The following is a 23,702-nucleotide window of genomic DNA, read 5'->3' as shown; positions in this document are numbered from 1 at the left end:
GTAGGTGGATTCATATATATCTGCCCACATTTTTGCAATCACATGCAGAGTTTTTGGCAGTGCGGTTGGACTTTGGAAACATACCTAATCTGTTTTTGCTGTGTACAAAAAGCCTCAAATCTAAAACCTTAGAGGGAAGAAACACATTTCTGCATGTATGCAAGTGTATACATACATACATACATACATACATTTTCGTATAAAAAATTAGCAACAAAAAGAAAATCAATGTGACTTGATTTATGGTTGTTTCTTTCTAATATGTTGATGCCAGGTGAAATGAACGACTTCAGCATAGCACCCCATGTCTTAGGTGGTCTTGAAGAACAGTAAGGATGTGAAATATGATAAGAAACAGATTTTTTAACAGTGCATTTGCTTGTTAAATTTCCTTAGAGGAGGATACAGTTAGAAGAATGTATTCGTAAGCAGTTGCTAGTGTTTTAAACTCATGATGGAGCACTTGGAAAAGCAGATGGAAAGACTGAAGATGATATGGAGAAAAATCATGTGAATAAACAGTCTTGAATAAGGGAATGAGTGTGTGGCTATTTATTTTTAATGAGAATGCTTAGCACAGTAGCAGAAGAGGTTCTCAATAAGTCAAGACAATCTTTTCTGTTCATGTCTGTCATATTCTTTTCTTACCCATCTCAGTTATTGTTCAATGGGCTGAAGAAAAATACAGTTTATGCATTGGCTTAAATTATGGATTTCATCTCACCAAACCTGATCTTACTACTCTTATGACTTCTATCAGTCGACAGAAGAGACCAAAGCTGAAATCATTCCCAGAGGGACAGGCCCCACCCACCCAACAGCACACTGATTAGATTAGAGATGCAGAATTAGTGCTGTGTCCTCACTGAAACATACACTCCTTTCATATGTAGGTATGCTTTTCTTGACAGTAATTCTTCTGCCTGTACAATGACCTATGGAATTCCTAAATGCCATACTCACCATCCTTATAACCCAAAGAGCATTACTTCTGTATGTAAGTAATTTTATAACAAAATAAATGACAAAGTGAGAAAAATCTCACACCATGGGATTTACCAGTCCATCCATGTATAGTATATCATTATCCAGAGGTCGTTGGACAGCTAGATGGGTGAAATATTCTAATTAAGATTCATTTATGGCACTTGCTGGGGGAATTTGGTGTTCTATTCAACAAAGTGGAATATACTCTTTTGCAAAATTATTTTACTTTAAGTTCTGCGATATATGTGCTGAATGTACAGGTTTGTTGCAAAGGCATACATGTTTGCTGCATCTATCAACCCATAATCTAGGTTTTAAGCCCTGCATGCATTAGCTATTTGTCCTAATGCTCTCCTTCCCTTTCCCCTTCCCCCTCCCCAAACAGGCCCTGGTGTGAGATTTCCCCTTCCTGTGTCCATGTGTTCTCATTGTTCAGCTTCCACTTATGAGTGAGAACATGCGATGTTTTGGTTTTCTGTTCCTGTGTTAGTTTGCTGAAGATGATGGCTTCCAGCTTCATGTATGTCCCTACAAAGAACACAAACTCATTCTTTTTTATGATTGTATAGTATCCCATGGTGTATATGTGCCACATTTTCTTTATCTAGTCTATCTTTGATAGGCATTTGGGCTGGTTCCAAGCCTTTACTATTGTGAATAGTGCAGCAATAAACATACATGTGCACGTGTCTTTATAGTGGAATGATTTATAATCCTTTTGGTTATACTCATTAATGGGTTGCTGGGTCAAATGGTATTTCTGAATCTAAATCCTTTAGGAATTGCCACACTGTCTTCCACAACTGTTGAAGTAATTTACACTCTCATCAGGAGTGTAAAAGCATTTCTATTTCTCCACATCCTTGCCAGCACCTGTTGTTTCCAGACTTTTTAGTGATGGTCATTTTAAGTGCCACAAGATGATATCTCATTGTGGTTTTGATTTGCATTTCTCTAATGACCTGTAATAATGAGACTTTTTTCATATGTTTGTTGGTCACATAAATGTCTTCTTTTGAAAGTGTCTGTTCATATCCTTCATCCAATTTTTGATGGGGTTGTTCATGTTTTTCTTGTAAATTTGTTTAAGTTCCTTGTAGATTCTGGATATTAGACCTTTGTCAGATGGATAGATTGCAAAATTTTTCTGCCATTCTGTAGATTGGCTGTTCACTCTATGATAGTTTATTTTGCTGAGCAGAAGCGCCTCAGTTTAATTAGATCCCATTCTTCAATTTTGGAATATACTCTTATATAGCAACCAATCTATGATGTCATTACTCCATTAATAAAACACATGGATCAAGAAAATCAGGAATAGAAAAAATGGTTCATCTCTCCATTATTTCTAAGAAACCATATAAATATGTGTGTATGCATATTGTTTCCAGTTACTAAGATCTGTCACTTCAGTGATATAGAAGATTTAATTCTAAAGAGAAGATCTGTCACTTCAGTGATATAGAAGACTTAATTCTAAAGACTTAATTCTAAAGATTCATGTTTTTATTGAACTTGAAATGAGCAACTTCCACTTGGATATGTTGGGCTCTCCTTCCATAACTATAACAGAGTAGCCAGACAGGCTAATCTTATTGTCAATACTTGATGTTAAATAGGAGGGACAGGAGGCATATATTAAGAAACCATGAATTCAGGGAGAATTGTTCTTAATATTTTCATGTTCAATAGTAAAAGTCAATAAAAAACAAGTAAGGCCCAATCTATGCATGATGAAAAAAAAAAAAAAAAAACCCTAAATCTTCAGTTGAGATTATCCCATTAGACAAATCTCTAGGACTAACTGAGGTGTTTGCTAAGATGTTAACTGAGATTAAAGCAAGCCTGGGATGGGTATTGAAAGAAGGTCATAAATATCAAATACTGCTTCATGACTGGCTAGGGAATGAGAACTATAATAGTTATACTTAAATTGTTACTTGATTTTTATATAGCTATTTTAATAAATATTAATCAATGACATATTTTCTTGCCCTTTCTATTATTTTATAAATGATCTGATGGTATAATTAACTTTATAATTTTATCTTTTGGTTACAGATATCAGAAGATAGGTTGTGATTTATCTAGAAGAAGCAGCAAATGATAGATGAGTCCTGGGTTCTCCTTTTTGGGAAGGTAATAAGCAACATCATTAAAAAAATTATAATTATATCATATTAGGAGGAAGCATGATGTGGTTGCTATTATTTTTATTTGTAGATTAAATTTGGATAGAAAGACATATTTGCCTCTTGAATTGACAAGGTGATGGACTTTCTCAGATTGACTTTTTATCACTTGGAAATCATTCCTACTTCCTTCTTTACTGTCATCTACAAAACAGTAGCAAGACTGGAGGACTTATTTATAGACTATCTTAACCATAGGATTCTAATGTAATAATTAGGATGTAAATGACAGTAAGATAACAACTTTTTTTATTTCCCCAGTGGTAGTACTAAGACAATGTTTAAGTACAATATAGATGTGAGGATTGCATTGAATTGAAACATTTCTTAGGTGAGTTAGCCACATCAATGCTGCAGGTACCAGAGATCATCTCAAGCATTTTTTCAACCTTTCTACAATCTTCAAATGTCCCAAAAGTGGGTTTCCATGAACATTTTCTTACAAACTTTCAATTAGTTTTTATTAATTTTTTTATTTTACTTATTTTATTTTTGTTATATGTATGTATGTATGTATGTATTATATGGATGCATGCATTACATGTTTATATGTACCATCTAAAATGTTTATATGTAGTCACTATTTCCAACATTTTAACAATCACTCCAAACAAACTTTGTAACCACTAAGTAATAACTCCTCATTCTTTCCTCTCTCCTGCCTATGCTAATCTCTAATCTACTTCTGTGTTTAGGAATTAGCCTATCCTAGGTATTTCATAAAAGTGGAATCACACAAATTTTGTCCTTTTGGGTCTGGTTTATTTAATTTATTATAATGCTTCCATATTTAATTCCTCTGTTAGCATGTATCAGAACTTTATTTTTATGGATAAATTGTATCTTATTGTATTTATATAGCATACTTTGTTTATCCGGTACTCTGTTAATGGGCTTTGAGTTGTTTTCACCTTTTAACTACAGTGATAATTATACAGTGACTATTGATATGCAAGTATCTGTTGGAGTTTCTGTTTTCAGTTATTTTGGATATATACTAAAAAATTGAATGCTGAATTATGGTAATTCTATATTTTGCTTTTCAAAAAACCAAAAGACTGCTTCCCACAGCAACTGCAACGTTTTACATGGCCATTATCTCTGTATACAGGTTGCAATGTCTCCACATCCTCGATATGTTAGTTATTTTCTGTTTTTCTTTAAACTAATTATAGTCACCCTAGAAGCTATTACATGATAACTCATTGTGGTTTACATTTGGATTTCCTTGATAAGTAAATATGTTAAGCAGCTTTACATGTGCTGACCGGTCATTTGTTTATTGTTTTTGGATAAATGTCTCTTCCAGTCCTTTGCCAGTTTTTAATGTTTGTCTTTTCATTGTTGATTGTAGTTGTTCTTTATATTCTGAACAGCAAGCCCTTATTAGACATATGATTTCCAAATGTTCTTTTTTCCCCCTCTATACTTTATCTTTTCACATTTTTGATAATGTCCTTTTAGGTCTAAAAGTTTAATTTTGATGAAGTCCAATTTATCTATTACTTATTTTTGCCCCTCATGCTTTTGCTGTTGTATTTAAGAATCGATTGTTGAAACCAAATCATCAAGGTCTATTGCAATGTTTTTTAATGGATTTATTTATTTAGCACTTATGTTTAGGTGATTGATCAATTTTGATTTATTATTTGTATATGGTGTTAGGTGGAGAAACAACTTCATTCCTGTACATGTGGAAATTTGATTGTCCAAACACCATTTTTTAAAAAGACTATACTTTCCCTATTGATTGCACTTGGAACCTCTGTCAAAAAAAAAAATCTGTTGGCCTTAGATGTATGTGTTAATTCTGGTCTCTCAGTTGTATTCCAATGGCGTGTACATACTACCTCCATATTCATGGAGAATAGGTTCCAGGACCCACTGCAGATACCAAAATCCACTGATGCTCAAGCCCTTTACATAAAATCTGGTAGTATTTGCCTATAATTTATGCACATCTGATTATAATTAGTTCTATATTAATATACGATTATAATTAGTTCTATATTAATAATATTAATTCTATATTAATTCTATAATTCTATAATATATACTAATATATATACTAATATTAATTCTATAATATTAGTTCTATATACGATTATAATTAGTTCTATATTAATAATAACATATAATACAACGTAAATCCTATGTAAAGTATTGTTATACTGTATTGTCTAGGGAAGGTTACAAGAAAAATTGTCTGTCTGTATATATTCAGTACATATATAACTATCAATTTCTTCCCCAAATATTTTTGATTTATATTTGGTTGATGCTTGTGAAACCACCTGTATATCTATACTTATGCCAATACCACATTCTTTTGATTACTGTAACATTGTAGTAAATTTTGGAGTCAGAAAATATAAGACCATCCCCTTTTTAATTTTATTTTTTCAAGATTGTTTTGGTTCATAGATGCCCCTTATAATTCAACATAAGTTTTAGGATTGCTTTTTCCATTTCTATGGAAAAAAAAAAAAAACTATTGGAATATGATAAAGTTGTTTTAAATGTACTTTGGGTAATTTTGGTATCTTAATATTAAATTTTCCTAAATATGAATAGGAGATATATTTCCATTTAGTCAGATCTTATTTAATTATGTTCAGCTTTTTTTTTTGTAGTTTTCAATTTACAAGTCTTTCACCTCCTTGGTTAAATTTATTTCTAAGTGTTTTATTCCTTTGGATGCTTTAGCAAAGTGAATTATCTTATTAATTTACTCTCTATATATTCATTTCTAGTATATAGAAGCACATGTGTTTTTGAGTGTAGACCTTTTTTATTAGGTCTAGAAGTTTAGTTTTCTTGCGGATTATTTGGGGAAATCCACATACAGTGTCACTTCCTTTTTAAATATAAATTATTTTCCCCCTTTTAAATTTGGATGTCTTTTAAAAAAATTTTCTTGCCTACCTATTCTGGATAGAACTCCCAGTACGACATTAAAAATAGCACTAGTAAAAGTAGTCATCCTTGTCTTATTCCTGATTTTAGTAGAAATGTTTTGAATCTTACACCACTAAGTAGGATGTTAATTGTAGGTTATTTGTAAATGCCCTTCATCATGCTGATAAAGTTCTCTTTTTCCAAATCTCTGAGTGTTTTTATCATGAATGAGTGTTGAGGTTTGTCAACCAAGATGATCATATCTTTTGTTTTATTTCCATGAGTACATTGCTTATTTTCTTATATTGAATTGTGATTGCATTAGTGGCATAAATAACACTTTTTCAAGATGTATAATTCCTTTAATATGCTATAGAATTTGGTTTTATTGTATTCTCAATGATAACTTCTGTATCAATTTTCATAAGGCATATTGTTCATGATGTCATTTTGTTGTGATGTCTTTATCTGGCTTCTCATTGAGGGTAATAATAAGTTAGAAAGTGTTTACTCCTCTTATACTTTTCTGGAAGAGTTTGATGAGGATTGTTGTTAATTCTTCCTTAAACTTTTCATAGAATTTACTAGTGAAACCACCTGTTCTTTTCTTTGTTGTGACCAAATGTTATTAAGCACTTAATTTCCTGTACTTATATTTTATAATATTTGGGGTGGTTTGTTTTATGTTATTTGTTTTCTTTTTCTAACTGATGAATGAAGCAGTGACTCCTATTTCATTAATAATAAGTTGATGAATTAAGCTCATAGGAATGATTAAAAGATAGAAAATAATTGTAATACCATATCAGAATGAACACAATCCTTCTCTCTAGGAATATATTTGACTCTTAAATCCATAAAGGCAAAACTATGAATGGTTTTATTAAACATATTTGAGAAGTAATGCATTTGAATGAACGACAACAATGAAATTGGGGTCGTAGTCTTTATTTATTAGTGAAATAGCATGGGAAACAAATGAAGATTAGTACATTTCAGATTAACAGGATCACAAATGTTTTTATCATCACTTTGTAATCTCATCCATTATTCTTGTTTAAGGTACAAAATACAACTGATTAAGTCAACACATGTTCTTTATGCATTTCTGGTTTAGAGATAAGAAATATTTCTGGCACATGTGAAAGAAACTCTTTAAAATAAGTGAATTTGGAAGTTTAATTCTATTGTGAAAACAATTTACTCACATGCTGAGGCAACTTTTCAGCATTTCTAGTTGATATTTTCAGTGGTAGACAGATTTAAGCACAGCTGAATGAAGAGTTTCCAATAAATGCCATGGGACTTGGTTATTGCTATCTGGATTTTTGATTTTGTATTTCCCTTTGTATGTTAATTTACTGGGTAGTGATTTCCACATGGTGGATCTGGGCAACTCAATTTTTCATTTTTTATATGTCACCCGGTCTGGTACATGTAAGAGAAAGAGAAAGAAGCAATTATAAGGCATTATGGTCATTTAAAAAAAGTTAAAAAATGCATCACTGGCCAGGCACGGAGGCTCACTCCTGTAATCCCAGCACTTGGGGAGGCCAATGTGGGCAAATCACCTGAGGTCAGGAGTTTGAGACCAGCTTGGCCAACATGGCAAAACCCCATCTCTATTTAAAAAAAAAAAAAAATACAAAAATTAGCCGGGCATCGTGGCAGGTGCTCCGGCCATATGAGGTTCTGGCTTCCCATTCACATTCCGCCATTCCTGAGGGCTCTCCAGAAGCTGAGCGGATGCTGCCATACTTCTGGTGGAACTCTGAGTCAATAAAACTTCTTTTCCTCAAAAATTACCCAGTGTCAGGTGTTTCTTTACAGTAATGTAAGAATAGACGAATACGAGCATCTAGGTTCACAACACTTGCTCTCCCAGGCCCCGTAAGTACTAATTGTTTTTGTGTTTATGCCATACCATATAAAAACCCAGCTTTCCATAGAGCTGGGTGAGATACAATGCACTGTGAAGCATATGTTCCTTATTCCCAGTGAAAAAATATTTCAGACTGAATGCTGAAGCAGTATTTTCAGAGAGAACTCAACTGTATTTGAGAAGAGAGCTTCGTGTCCAAAGTCCCTTTTTTTTCTATTGGTCACCTGTAGGAAAGAAAAATAATAGCCTTGAAAGTGATATTATGTACATAAATAGCACAAATAGAATGCAATTATATTGTTTCTTTTAGACATACAATCCTATCCATGGAGATACTTACATTTTAGTTAACCTATCTTTTTGTTCAGGTGTTCTTTTGCCTCCTAATACCTAGAAATGAGGACCTAGAAAGAAGTGACCTTTCTAAATTAATCAACATATGAAAGGCTGGTAAATTTTGTGCCCAAAGATGATAATAAATGAAATTATGCAGACTCAGCAGATGCCATAGTAAAAAATTAGAATGAGAAAAAAAAAGTAATAGGGAGTGAGTTGTGTTATAGCATATATATGAACACAGTCTCCTATTTAACCCACAAAATGCCAAGTTAAATCAGTGTTGATGCCTAGATTTTGTAAAGTGGACTTAATGTCGAGAATTTTCAGTAAAATTATTAGTTCTTCCTTTTTTTTTTTTTTTTTTTTTTAATGAAGTCTTGTTCTTGTCGCCCAGACTGGAGTGCAGTGGCACGATCTTAGCTCACTGCAACTTCCACCTCCCAGTTTCAAGCAATTCTCCTGCCTCAGCTTCCAGAGTAGCTGAAATTACAGACGTGTGCCACCACACCCAGCTAATTTTTGTACTTTTAGTAGGGACAAGGTTTCACTATGTTGGCCAGGCTGATCTCGAACACCCGACATCTTGTGACCCACCCACCTCAGCCTCCCAAAGTGTTGGGATTATAGAAGGGAACCACTGCGCCCGGCCTATTAGTTCTTTTCTAAGATATTTGTGAGCAATTAAGAGGTAATTCATAAGGACACCATCCTATTAGTATTTGTTGTGACCATTCTGAAGAGATAGGGTGGACCCACACAGTCTCATACTTGGTTTGGATATCAAGATTGATGAAAATGCATACACCAAGAGGCCTAAAAAGTTGTATCATTTTCATAATAAAGCATTCTGGGAAAAGCACTGCATGCCTCCCAAGGTGATCTAATAATGGCTTGAGAAACAACAAGAAGGGATATATGGCTTGAAATTTTTATGGTGATGATGATGTGAGGCCACAGTAAGGGTTCTCATGAGAAGGAAGAGCCTGGCATGGTTTGAGTCTCCTGGTGACACCAAAGGAAGGAGCACCAGATCTTTCTTATTACCTGCTCAGATTTGGGGCAGTAAAGGAAGGGCTAGAGGTAAGGCTTAAAAACCATGAGCAGGCAAACATCAACAAATGGAGTCCGACTCAATTACAGTGTTGTTCTACAAATAAGCAACAATATGACTAATAAAAATATTATTCTTTTATATATATAAATTAATGAGAAAGGACAATGAGAATACCTATGCTAACTATTGAAAATATCATTGAAATGGAAAGTTTTCTATGAAGTACAAATCAGCAAATTAAATTCAAAAGCTAAAAATCTCTATCAGCAATCATAAAACTGAGAAAAAAAAATACCCTAAATACATAATGTCAGGCTAGAATAATGTTTTAGACAATTTAGATTTTTCCCAAACTTAAGAAATGAGAGCTTATTGTGCTATTAATTTCTTTCCATAATCTACATTAAAAGTCTTCCAAATATTTTAATATGTGGCTCATAACCAATATCAAATTAGAATTAAGTTGATGAAAGATCTATGATTAAATTGGGAATGTTCACACTTTTTGAAGAAGAAATAAAGGAGTTCAAGGAGGCAGAGGAAGCTAAATATTACTGAACATGGTAGATGTGGTCTTAAATACTTTTATACATTATTTCATTTGACTCTTATGACACTCCTATGAGTAAACATTATTTTTATTCCCATTGCACAAATAAATAGACTTGTCTGATGAAATAGAGATGATAAGGGGTCGAACCAAGATATGAACACATTTCTAGATGATTCCTGAAATCTCATTGACAATGATCATTGAATGAAAAATGGACCTTAAATGATTTTACAAAATATAACGGTTCATGAAGGAATTTTTATATTATGTATCTACTAATTGATATTTTATCTATAAACATATTTAACTTTATATTTACAGTCATATGCAGACACAGATTAGAGTGAAGATTATAGACAAAAGTATTGATTGTGTTTATGTTTGGATATTTGAACTATTTACCTTTATTTTATGTTAAAGCTACAATGTTTATTTTCACTAATCCACATTTGTTAATATTTTACAATGAACATGTATATTAATATTTTGTGACAAAACACAATTAAGAAAAAGTTAAAAATGGACATGAATTAAGAGAAAAGATACATAGTACTTGAATGGTTATCAAACTGGACTTTTAATTTGTTGAATTATTGAGAAATTAATGAACACAATGATGGACATTAGATGATACTTATCCATAATTTTTAAAACCAAACGGGAATTTGTAGTTTTATATTTAACATTTTCCTCATTTTTCAGTAGACAGAAGACCCTACATTATATGAAGAGTAATGAGAAGAAAAGTAATTACCTGTAACTCTGGAACACCTCATTAAATTAAATACAGGGATTTTTTTAATCCCTTGATCTGAGTGCTGAATCTTTAGACAAATTAAAGTACCAGTTACTTGTAGACATTGTACTACAAAAGTCTCATTTTACTGATAAAACAGTTCACTCCACATTATATTTTTCTCTACCCTTGCTAACATTTTCTGTATCTGTTAAGGCTTTGCCTTAATTAACTTAATTAACTATATCTTCCTTTTTTAGGACTCAACAGTTTCTATGCAACAAAAATGACAATATATTTGACCTGTTATATTCATTCTAATTAAAATGTACTTACTTCTTTTAAAAGAAAGTTCTTTTTATCCATTATATACCCTCTATTAGACAAATATTCTTTTTCCTGCATAGATACAGGATTTAATGAGTTATCACAATTTGAAATGGCTATTCATAGGCAATTTTAGTTTAATCAAATATGTCATGAGTTTCAGATTAACCACTAACCATTAGAAATGTCAGTACAAAATAATTGTAGTAAATTGATATAGGCTTCTCCTGAAATTTTAAATACCAATAAACAAGTCTTGTAATATTTTTGCCAAGAGTAAGTTGCAATAATTTGTGATCATTATGGACAGATTAGCAAGATAAAATATTCAAATTTGCCAAAGATTTTACCTTTTTAGAAATTTAAATCTCTATCCCACTTACATGTAATTCATAGAAACATACAATTTGTACTCTGCAGTGCTATTGCATCTTTCACATTTATGTTTCTAAATAAATGGTATAGCTTCTGCTGGTTAGGTTTTTCCTTTATCTCGGATTCTCTTCTACTGAGAAACTGAATGTTTTGCATACAGTAAGACATGCAGGTTGAAATCAGAGAGCTATTCATTTTTATTATATAATTAGAGGAATAAATGGCAGTAGAATTTCTCATTGAATAGGAAAATGATAAATTAAAAGCTGATACCCCAGAGAAGCTTAGTTAAAATTTATTTTGAGTCTAATATCAAATTCATTGAGAATCATCACCTTGGAGACACAAAGCTTTGTTTTCTCCTGCTTAATCTATGACATATCATATATCTTGATGAGATATTTGGACCATAATTATTTATAACTATTATAATTGTTGAATCTTCTTTCTTGGTTCAGAGATTATCTGCTGTTGATTCACCATTCAGTGGTATTTTTGGTTCATTTCTTATTGGTACAAAGGATTTAATTTTTCACAAAACTTCATCTTACCAAGTAATTTGTGTGTCCCACAGACCTCCCCACTGAATAAAGCTAAGATATAATCCATGTTCTCATCCACTGCCAGAACAGGATGCAACTCTTCACCAGTCTATCTCCTCAAAGTTTTCTCTTTAGTTTAGATTTGTTTTAATATTTATTAAATAATTTTTAAAAACCATAATAAAACCAGTGCATACTAATGTAAAAGACATCTTTGGCATTCTCATCAAAAAAAGGTAACTATGTGGGGTATTAAATATATATATATATATATAAACTAGCTTGTTTTGGACAGTCATTTCTTAATGTACATGTACATGAAAACATCACATTTTATAACTTAAATATATACTTTTTTCATGAGTTATATCATAAAAAGATGAAAAGATTTATTTTTCTATCCCAAGGTAATTTAAAAATCTTCATATTATCTTCCTCAAAGTTTTGTACTAGTTAGTGGGGATTTGCATCTAATTGTCTTATTTGCTTTGAGAACACCCTTTAGCACTTCAAAGATTATTGGTTTAACTGATTTATCTTGTTAAGAGAGACAAAGTTTAGAAATGGCGGAAATTTTTTTAAAAAAGATATATTTGTATGGCCAAGTTTCCATGATTTCTACACAGTTTTATTTGTTTTTCACTATATCTTACAATGAAACCATACTCAATATATAATCTTAAATATATTCCGTATTACTCGTATTTTACTTTTTCCATAAAAATAACTAGATAAGTATATTATTTGAGAAATTCTCCAAACTGAGGCTTTGTCTAGCACTCTCTTCCTTATGTTTCCAAGTTTAAAAAAGGAAGAATTATAGATCATTTACAACATTATGTATCTCTTTTTCATGTTTGCAAATTATTTTTACTTTAATTTGTATTGTTTTTCTGTATCTTTTTAAACTTTCTTATACCTAGCAATGTCTGCTTTTAACATTAAATAATATGCTTTTGTTGTTAATTTTATTAAAAGATATGCATCATTTACTTGAGAAGGATATTTGGAATTCAATTGAAATTTGTTTTCAACATGTATATATTATTTAGGCAAAAGGTAGCTAGATATTTAAGGCAATTACATGCATTTTTCAACTTTTTTTTTTTTTTTTTTTTTTTTGAGACAGTCTCACTCTGTTGCCCAGTCTGGAGTGCAGTAGCACGATCTCGGCTCACTGCAAGCTGCGCCACCAGGGTTCATGCCATTCTCCTGCCTCAACCTCCGGAGTAGTTGGGACTACAGGCGCCTGCCACCACGCCCAGCTACTGTTTTGTATTTTTAGTAGAGACGGGGTTTCACCATGTTAGCCAGGATGGTCTCGATCTCCTGACCTCGTGATTTGCCCACTCCGGCCTCCCAAAGGCATTTTTTTCCACTTTTTTAGGCTTGAAAGAATTGCGACATCTCACATAGTATCAATAGTACTCTATATGTTGCTTTAGCTTATTTATATTACAAGAATTTATTCTGGATTTCATTTTGATATTGTTGATATGACCGTAATGTTTTTCAGATAGGTAATAAATTATTTTACTATAATTTACCAATTTTTTCTACTTCCACTAACATGAAATGACACTTATTTTATTTTTAAATTTTAATTTACTTATGTTTTACTACAGATTTAGAGAATACAAGTGCAGTTTTGTTACATGGATATATTGCGTGGGGGTGAAGGTTGAGTTTTTAGTACAGCCATCAGCAGAATAGTATTCATTGTGCCCTTTAAGTAATTTCTCAACACTCACACCCTTCCCATTCTCTCACTCTACTGAGTCCCCAATGTCTATTATTCCACTCTCTGTCCATGTGTATGCATTATTTAGCTGCCACTTATAAGTGAAAACATGAGGTATTTGGCTTTCTCTTTCTGATTTATTTCACTTAACATTATAGACTCTTGTCTATCCGTATTGCTGCAAAGCACACAACTCCTTTTCTTTTCTTTTTTTTTTTTCTTTAATGTGTGAGTAGCATTCCGTAGCACATATAAATATGTGTGGGTGTGTGTCTGTTTATCTAATCATCCATTGATGCATCGATAGATATTTAGGTTGATCTGGTGACTTTTTTGTTTTTTTTTTTTTTAGTCTTTTAGGGTATCTTATTCATTTATTTATTTATTTAAAAATTGTTAATGTTTGTGGGTAGACAGTAGGTGTATATATTTATTGTTTTCATGAGATGTTGATTCCATGACTTTGTTACTGTGAATAGGGCTGTGATAAACATACAAGTGCAAGTATCTTTTTAGTAAAATGATTTATTTTCCTTTGGATAGATACCAATAGTGGGATTGCTGGATGAAACCGTAGCTCTACATTTAGCTACGTGAAAAATTTCCACACTGTTTTCCATAGAGGTTGTACTAATTTATATTCTCAACAACAATGTATCAGCATTCCCTTTTCTCTACATTTTCACCAATACTTGCTGTTCTTTTTTTTTCTCTTCATAGCCATTCTAACTAGTGTAAGATGATATCTCATTGTGCTTTTAACTTACATTTCTCTTATGATTAGTGATGTTCAGCATTTTTAAAATGCTTGTTGGACATTTGTGTATCTTGTTTTAAAAAATGAAGAATGCTACCTATTTTATATGCTGAGTGTACACTTAATGCTCAGCTCTGTTTCTAGGCCTTCTATTTGGTTTCATTGATTTTTGTTGTTTTTGGTGGCACTACTACACTGCTTTAGCTACTGTTGCCTAGTAGTAATATAACATATAACATCTCTGGCAATAAAAGTCCCTTGTTGGTCTTATTTTAAAAATTCTTTTTACTTTAATATTATAAAATGTACATAAACTATTAATAATTTTTTACCTTTTAAATAATAATCATTTGTTGGCCGGGCGCGGTGGCTCAAGCCTGTAATCCCAGCACTTTGGGAGGCCGAGACGGGCGGATCACGAGGTCAGGAGATCGAGACCATCCTGGCTAACCCAGTGAAACCCCGTCTCTACTAAAAAATACAAAAATCTAGCCGGGCGAGGTGGCGGGCGCCTGTAGTCCCAGCTACTCGGGAGGCTGAGGTAGGAGAATGGCCTGAACCCGGGAGGCGGAGCTTGCAGTGAGCTGAGATCTGGCCACTGCACTCCAGCCTGGGCGACAGAGTGAGAAAAAAGAAAAAAAATCATTTGTTATCTGTTTATCTACCTACCATCTATCTATCTATTTAAATGTCCAAGAAAAACGCTTTTCGGTTAGTTGATTCTTGCTTTTAATTGTCTTTAAATTGCTTCACAGCTCTGTAAATTGATAAAACAGTTCATTGTTCACAACAATGCAAAATGGAGAATAATTATTGCATAAAGGTATGTAAATGGTTCTGTTTACTGAAAGAACAGCGCTACCACGGAAAAGTCCAATTTGTGTCCAATTGCAGGTTCACTTTAATATTCCTAAACTGTAAGTGTCTAATTTGTGTAATTCTCCTGTAATTAATTTTGGCAATATTTTTAGTTAAATAAAATTTTTGATGTTTGTTCATTTTATATTTGTATGAGAATTATAATTTCATCTTTGTAGGGAATTATTTCTTAAAAAATAGTATGGAATATTCTTCCGAGAAAAAGCAAAAATAAAAGTATAAAAGAAACAATATAGCAACTCAAAAAAGACTCTTGCTAATAAAATATTTTAGTTATTTCAACTGCAGAATTTTGACATGTGTGGTTGGTCCTAAGCCAGATATTGTACTAAACACTCAGGCCAATGTTTCAGAAACAAAGGGCTTTCTATAATCTCATTGTGTTAACCATAGATAGATGTCACTGGGTGACTTGGGAAGCTGTGACTGCCAATTTATATATAGCCATGTGATTTGCCGAATTCAGTCAAATGTCATCTGGATAAAATGTTGTAGTCTAACAGATAATAAGAAAATGCCAAATAAGTTCAAATTAGAAGAGGTTACAAAATATAGGTAAGTCTGTAAAGGATTACATGGAATGGCCTTATCATATTATTAAATATATATGGGAAACATTAAAACGTCTTCACAAACCAAAACAAAATCTAATAGCAAGTTAGATATTTTATTAGATAAGTGTATATTTTTAAAATAAAGATCAACATCTCTGAAGGACGAACAAGTATAGAAACCTAATGTGTAACATGAGGACTATAGGCAATAAAATTATACTGTACATGAAATTCATATTAAATGAGTAGATTTTAGCTGTTGTTGCCACAAAAACAAAAATGGGTATCTATGTGAGATGATGAATATGCTGATCTGCTTTGTTATAATAACCTCTTTACTATCTGTATTCCATGACAGTGTGTTGTGCACCTTAGCAATACATGATAACATTTATTTAGTAAAGAAAAATCGACCATCAAAGTCATAGCTGACCCAACAGTGTTGCAACTAGTAACAAAAATTTAAAAAGAGAAAAAAACACAAATACGGTTCATTTTATGTTTGTTAGTCTATGACAAAGTGGTCCTAAAAACGGGCTCTCTCTGACTGTTGAGATCTTTAAAAATTTAGATATCTACAACTCTTTATCACCTCACACAGCATATACTCCCTAAATGAGAAGGTAACTGTTTTCCTGGCAGGTATTTTTTAAGTTAAAAATATTTTGAATTAATTGTACAAACATTAAAGTAAATCAAATCAAAATTTTTATATTTTGAGATAAAAATAATCTGTGCATGTTTCTTTTATACTAAAATTTAGAAATGTTGGCGTATTACAGTAATTATCTTATAATCAAATTTAAAATACATTATTGAGTAATTGATTCAAAATTTTGACTTGTGTATGACCACATGCATTACTGGAATATGGAGGAGAACTTCAGTTAATGTTAGGTAAATATCTGAGTTCTTAACAAAAGGAAGTCAAATATATTTATAAGCAAAAATGAATTATTGAATAAATTTTGTTAAATTATAAAGACCACAGAAAGCTGACTATTAAATTTTCTATATATTTTACAGAGAAAAATCAGACTTGTAAACTAAAAAGGGAATCTTTAAAAAGAACTGCCCTTTGGAATTCTTAACTGTAATGTATTGCATTTTAAATCATCAATTCTTCAAAAAGTCATAAAATGAATTTCTTATTTGCACAATGGCATTGTGTATCACACTAAAACGCCCAAAACTGGCAATGGACATTACTATTGATGACAGAAAAATCTAAAGAATCTTAAATAAATGTTAGGATTTTATTTGATTTTGTCCACTTTAGTAACACTTGGGAATTTTTAATTCCACATGTTATGAACATTTCATGAAAATAAATATGCAGTAAAAATTAGATTAATTTTATTATCTCATATTAGGATACAATTGGGTGTTTCAGTTCACTATCTACACATGAACTGGACTCCTCATGCTTTTAAGTTCTTTCTTCCTTTTATGAGGATTCTTACATGTTCACACTTCCTATCTGTATAATTATGAAACTCTCTTGATATATTTCAGATCCAAAGTTTTCCTCCCAGAAATTTAAACCTACAAATGGGTTGAGTTTTTGTATTTCTGAACCTTCAGGTAATGGCTCATAATACTCATAATAATCCTCTTACTCCTGTTACACACATTCTAGCACAATCTAAAGAAGTTTCTTAAAATAAATATGGTTATAAGCATAGTCTGGCATCATAACACAGTTTATCAGCAAAATAATTTTTCTTATTCATTTCAATTGAAATATTTTAGATATCTCAAGATCTTCATAACTGAAGTGTCACAAAATATAAGGGGCAAATTCCATGGCAGTTACTTGCTTGAACAAAGTAGTTATCAATATTTTTCATTATTAATTTATAAAATAGTGTGTCTGCAATTTAGCTTAGCAAGGTATTATTTATGATGCAGAAAACAAAGTTAGAAGTTATACTGGTAAGTACGTTTCATAAAGTATAAAAATTAAATTTTTCTTAAGATCAAATATGAAGTGATGGTAGTAAACGTAAATGTACATCTGTGTGTATGCTTGCATATATATTGGTGTATGTGTGTGTTTACACATACACCCCTACACAAATACATGCACACATACAAGTAGCAAGAGTGTAAATGAAAAGATTTGGAGAGAGAGAGTAACATCGGCAAAGGAGTGGAATAGGTAGCTCCAAACACCCATAAGTCCGCAGAAACATGGAACAAGAAGCAGGAACTGTCAAAACCAACTTTGTCCTAACTCTGGAAGGAGTCAAAGATTTACAGAAACCAAGCACGATTTGAATCATGAAAAAGTCAACTTAAAAATAGTAAAAAAGCATTGTGACATTTTAACTTTCTCTTTCTCCAAACTCTCCTAGCTGAGTGACACTCCTGAAGATAATAGCCTGCATTCCAAGTGTGAGACCATGATCCTTGATTCCAAAGGGAGCAGAGCATACCTAACTCGCAAAGAATTGTCTGGGTCTTTCTAACCCATCAGGAGATACTTGAAAAACTGACAAAAGGTGTTCATCTATGTTTCACCTAACTTGGAGGTCTCCCAGTGTGGAAAGGCAGCAGGCTTTGTTCAAAACACATTGTAAAGTGAGGTGAAACCCACAGCTAAAAGAATTATCCCTATCTCTTCCTAAGCAGAGCCCCTAATAACCTGTTTTAACTTAACTCACTATATTTTAATTGATGTGTTATCTATGTCTTCCAATAAGATTGCATGTCTTAAGATCATTGACCATATTTACCTTCATCATTCTACTGCCAGCATATAGGCATGTGGTAAAGTGACTAACACATAAAAACTCCTCCCTGAAAAAAAAAAAAAAAAAGACCGACTTAATAGAAATAGCCATTGTAACTCACATAGAAACTGCATTTCATTTTTATGAAAATCTTTATTTTAGTTTAAGTATTTAGCTAAGATTTTACATTTAAATACATGCTATTTATTTAAAAGTTACAATGAACTAATGCAATCTCCTTTAGTGGTTTATTTATTTCATTTTGTTTTGTTTTTACTGAATGCTCTCTAAAAATTTGGTCTCCAATAATTATCCAATATAGTACATCGACAACCTAAAAATCTCTACACTGGAGGAATTTTCTTAAACCCCTCAGCTAAGAAGAACATATAGTTCATTTCTGAAGCTCAAGTCCAGGAAACAAACCTGTAGCAAAACTGAATTTATCATTATTAACACAAACACAAAAATAGTTTTTAATCTTTCTGATTTTTATTCCCATCAGTGAATTAACAGTTGTGAATCCAAGAAAACTAAGCTCTTGCTTCCAATTTGGGCAAAGAAATGGTCCCGCCAGTGAGGTGAGCAGTCTGGAAATTGAGCTATGTTTTCCTCAATAATATTGATCTTAAATTGTAAATTTAATTATTTATTCTCCCCCATCAAGGTTAATAATGAAATTTGTAATGATAATTGTCAAGTAATTCTTAATGAGATCTCATGCACCTTATTTCAACAAATGGATCTTGGACTACTGACAAAGTTTCTGTTAGTCAAGTTACTCTAAAATTGTTCAAATTTTCCACTTACTATTATAAAGAAAAGAGGGAACCTTCTTATTGCAGGCCAAGATGGCCGACTAGAAACAGCTGCGGTTGGAGGCTCCCACTGAGAAGAAGGAAGATGGTGAGTGAATTCTGCACTGCCAGATAAGGGACACAGGTTCTCTTATTGGGACTGACTAGGCAGTTGGCACGACTCACAGAGAACAAGGAGAAGCAGGGTGGTGCCACAGCTTACCTGGGAGCCACAAGGAGCAAGGGAAGCTTTCACCACCAGCCAAGGGAGGCGGTGAGTGATCGTGCTACCCTGCCCAGGAAACCACGCTTTTTCCACCGATCTGTGCAACCCATGGATCAGAAGATCCTCCTCATGAGCCCACGCCACCAGGGCCTTGAGTCCCAAGCACTGAGTTGTGCAGATTCTTAGTGGCCACTCGGCTGGAGACTGCCTAAGACAACTGAGTTCCCCTGGGGAGTGGGGGCTGCCTGCTCCCAAAGACAACTGAGTTCCTGGATGGAGCGTGTAGCAGCCATCACTGCAGGTGCAGTCTGCCGTTTTTCCCCTGCTGCTGCCAGGGAAACTGGACAATTTGAACCCAGTAGGAATTCCCCACAGCGCAGCACAGCACAGCAACTGTGGCAGATCCTGGCCAGACTGCTTCTGTGGGCCAGACTCTGACCCATCTCTCTTCACTAGGTGGGGCTACCCTGCAGGAATTTCAGCAACTTCAGCCAGGGGTTTACGGACAGAGCTCTGATCTCCCTGGGACTGAGCCCTTGCAGGGAGGGGCAGCTGTGGTCTCCACTGATCAGCAGACTTAATCTTTTGCCCTGCTGGCTCTGAGGAATCTGGACAGTCTGGACAAGTAGATTTCCCCCAACACAGCGCATCCCCTCCTCCAAGGGACAGCCAGAGTGCTTTGTTTAGGGGGTCACGGACCTCGTGCTTCCTGACTGGATAAGACCCCTCAACAGCGGTTGCCGGACACCTTAGACAGGAACATTTCATTAATACCAGCTCGGTTCTTTACTGGAACAGAGATGCCAGAGAAAAGAGCAGCCTTCTTTACTGTTCTGAAGCCTCCACCGGTGACACCACCAGATGCAGGAAGGACCTAGGCAAATAGAATCTGGAGTGGACCCCCACCAAGCCATAGCAGCCCTATGAAAGAGGGGCCTGACAGTTAAAAGAAAAACAAACAAACAGAAAGCAACAACAACAGCATCAGCAAAAAAAGTCCAAATGAAAACCTAATCTACAGGTTATCAGCCTCAAAGATTGAAGCAAGATAAACTCACAAAAATTATAAAGCATTACTGAAGAAACACTGAAAACTCAAAAATCCAGTGTGCCTTTTTTCCTCTAAATGACTGAAGTACCTCTCCAGCAAGGGCATAGAACTGGGCAGAGGCTGAAATGGGTTGAATTGAAAGAAGTAGGCTTCAGAAGGTAGGTAATAATGAACTTCACTAAGCTAAAAGAGCATTTTCTAATCCAATGCAAAGAATCTAAGAACCGTGATAAAGCATTACAGGAGCTGTTAACCAGAATAACCAGCTTAGAGAGGAAAATAAATGACCCGATGAAGCTGGAAAACACAGCACAAGAACTTCACAGTGCAACCACAAGTATAAGTAACCAAATAGACTAAGAAGAATAAAGTATATCAGAACTTGAAGACTATGTTGCTGAAATAAGACAGGCAGGCAAGATTAGAGAAAAAAGAATAAAAAGGAATGGACAAAAACTCTGAGAACTATGTAAAAAGACTGAACCTACGACTGACTAGGGTACCTGAAAGAGACAGGGAGAAGGGAAACAAGTTGGAAAACATACTTCAGAGTATCATCCAGAAAAACTTCTGCAACCTAACAAGACAGTTCAACATTCAAATTCAGGAAATTCAGAGAACACCAGTAAGATAATCCATGAGAAGGTAAACCTTAAGACACGTAATCATCAGATTCTCCAAAGTCAGAATGAAAGAAGAAATGTTAAAGACAGCCAGAAATAAAGACCAGCTCACCTACAAAGGGAAGCCCATCAGACTAACAGCGGACCTCTCAGCAGAAGCCCTACAAACCAGAAGAGCATGGAGTCCCATATTCAACATTCTTAAAAACATAAAATAAAATAAATGCAACCCAGAATTTCACATCTGGCCAATCTAAGCTTCATAAGTGAAGGAGAAATAAGATCCTTTTTAGACAGGGAAATTCTGAGTTAATTCAACATCACCAGACTGCCTTGCAAGAGATTCTGAAGGAAGCACTAAATATGGAAAGGAAAAACCATTACCAGCCACTGCAAAAGCATGCTGAAGTGCAAAGATCACTGACACTGTGAAGCAACTACATCAACAAGTCTGCAAAGTAACCAGATAGCACCATGATGACAGGATCAGATTCACACATAACAATATTAACCTTAAATGTAAATGGCTAAATGCCCCAATTAAAAGATATAGAATGGCAAATTGAAAAAAGAGTCAAGGTCCATTGGTGTGCCCTATTCATGAGACCCATCTCATGTGAAAAGTTACATATAAGCTCAAAATAAAGGGATAGAGAAAAATTTGCCAAGTCAATGGAAAGCAGAAAGAAGCAGGGTTGCCATCATAGTTTCTGAGAAAACAGATTTTAAGCCAATAAAGATCAAAAAAGAAAAAGAAGGTCATTTGATAATGGTAAAGGAGTCAATTCAATAAGAAGAGCTATCCTAAATATATATACAGGAGCACTCAGATTCATAAAACTAGTAGAGATGTATGAAGAGTCTTAGACTCCCACACAATAATAGTGGGAGACTTTAACACCTCACTGTCAATATTAGACAGATCATTGAGACAGAAAATTAACTAAGACATTGAGTACTTGAACTCAGCTCTCCATTAAGTGGATCTGATAGATATCTAAATAACTCTTCACGCCAAAACAACAGAATATACATTCTTCTTGGTGCCACATGGCACTTACACTAAAATTGATCACGTAATTGGAAGTAAATCACTCCTCAGAAAATGCAAAAGAACTGAAATCTTAACAAAAATTCTCTCAGAGCACAGCACAATCAAATTAGAACTCAAGATTAAGAAACTCACTCAAACCACATAACTACATGAAAATTGAACAACCTGTTCCTGAATGACTCCTGGGTAAATAGTGAAATTAAAGCAGAAATCAAGACATTCTTTAAAACTATTGAGAACAAAAAGACAATGTGCCAGAATTTCTGGGATGCAGCTAAAGCTGTGTTAAGAGGGAAATTTATGTCACTAACTACCCACATTAAAAAGCTAGAAAGAATTTAAATGGATACCCTGACCTCACAACTAAAAGAACTAGAGAATCAAGAGTAAACAAACCCCAAAGCTGGCAGAAAACAAGAAATAATCAAGATCACAGCAGAAATAAAGGAGATAAGATGGGAAAAACCCTTTAAAAAAAAAAAGAATCCAGAGACCATCTTTTTGAAAAATAAAATAAAATAGATAGACCCCTAACTAGACTAATAAAGAAAAAAGAGAGAAGAATCAAATAAACACAATAAAAAATTATAAAAAGGGTACAAACACTGACCCCACAGAAATACAAACACCCATAAAAAATACTATAAAAACCTCTATTCAAATAAACTAGACACTCTAGAAGAAATGGACGTATTCCTGAAAACATACACCCTCCCAAGACTGAACCAGGAAGAAGTTGAATCCCTGAATAGACCAATAACAAGTCCTGAAATTGAGAGAGTAATAAATAGTCTACCAACCAAAAAAAAAAAAAAAAAACAAAAAAAACAAAACAAAAAAAAACTCCAGGACCAGATAGATTTACAGCTGAATTATACTAGAGGTACAAAGAGGAGCTTGCACCATTTGTTCTGAAACTATCTCAAACAATTGAAAAGGAGTTGCTTCTTCCTAACTCATTTTATGAGGCCATTATTACCCTGATTCCAAAACCTGGCAGAGATACAACAAAAATGAAAACTTCAGGCCAATATTCCTGATGAACACAGATGCAAAAATCCTCAATAAAACACTGGAAACTAAATTCAACAGCACATTAAAGGGCTTATCCACCATGATCAAGTAAGCCTCATTTGCAGGATGCAAGGCTGGTTCAGCATACACAAATCAATAAACATAATTAATCACATAAACAGATCTAAAGACAAAAAATCACATGATTATCTCAATAGGTGCAGAGAAGGCCTTCAATAAAATTCAACATTCCTTCATGTTAAATACTCTCAATAAATGAGGTATTGATGGAACATACCTCAAAATAATAAAAGTCATTCATGACAAACTCACAGCCAATATCATACTGAATGGACAAAAAATGAAAGTATTCCCCTTGAAAACTG

This window comes from Papio anubis, chromosome 6 (genome assembly GCF_008728515.1).
Source record: "Papio anubis isolate 15944 chromosome 6, Panubis1.0, whole genome shotgun sequence".
Lineage (NCBI taxonomy): Eukaryota > Metazoa > Chordata > Mammalia > Primates > Cercopithecidae > Papio > Papio anubis.
The sequence above is the reverse complement of the archived record's forward strand: the minus strand, read 5'-3'. Positions refer to the sequence as shown.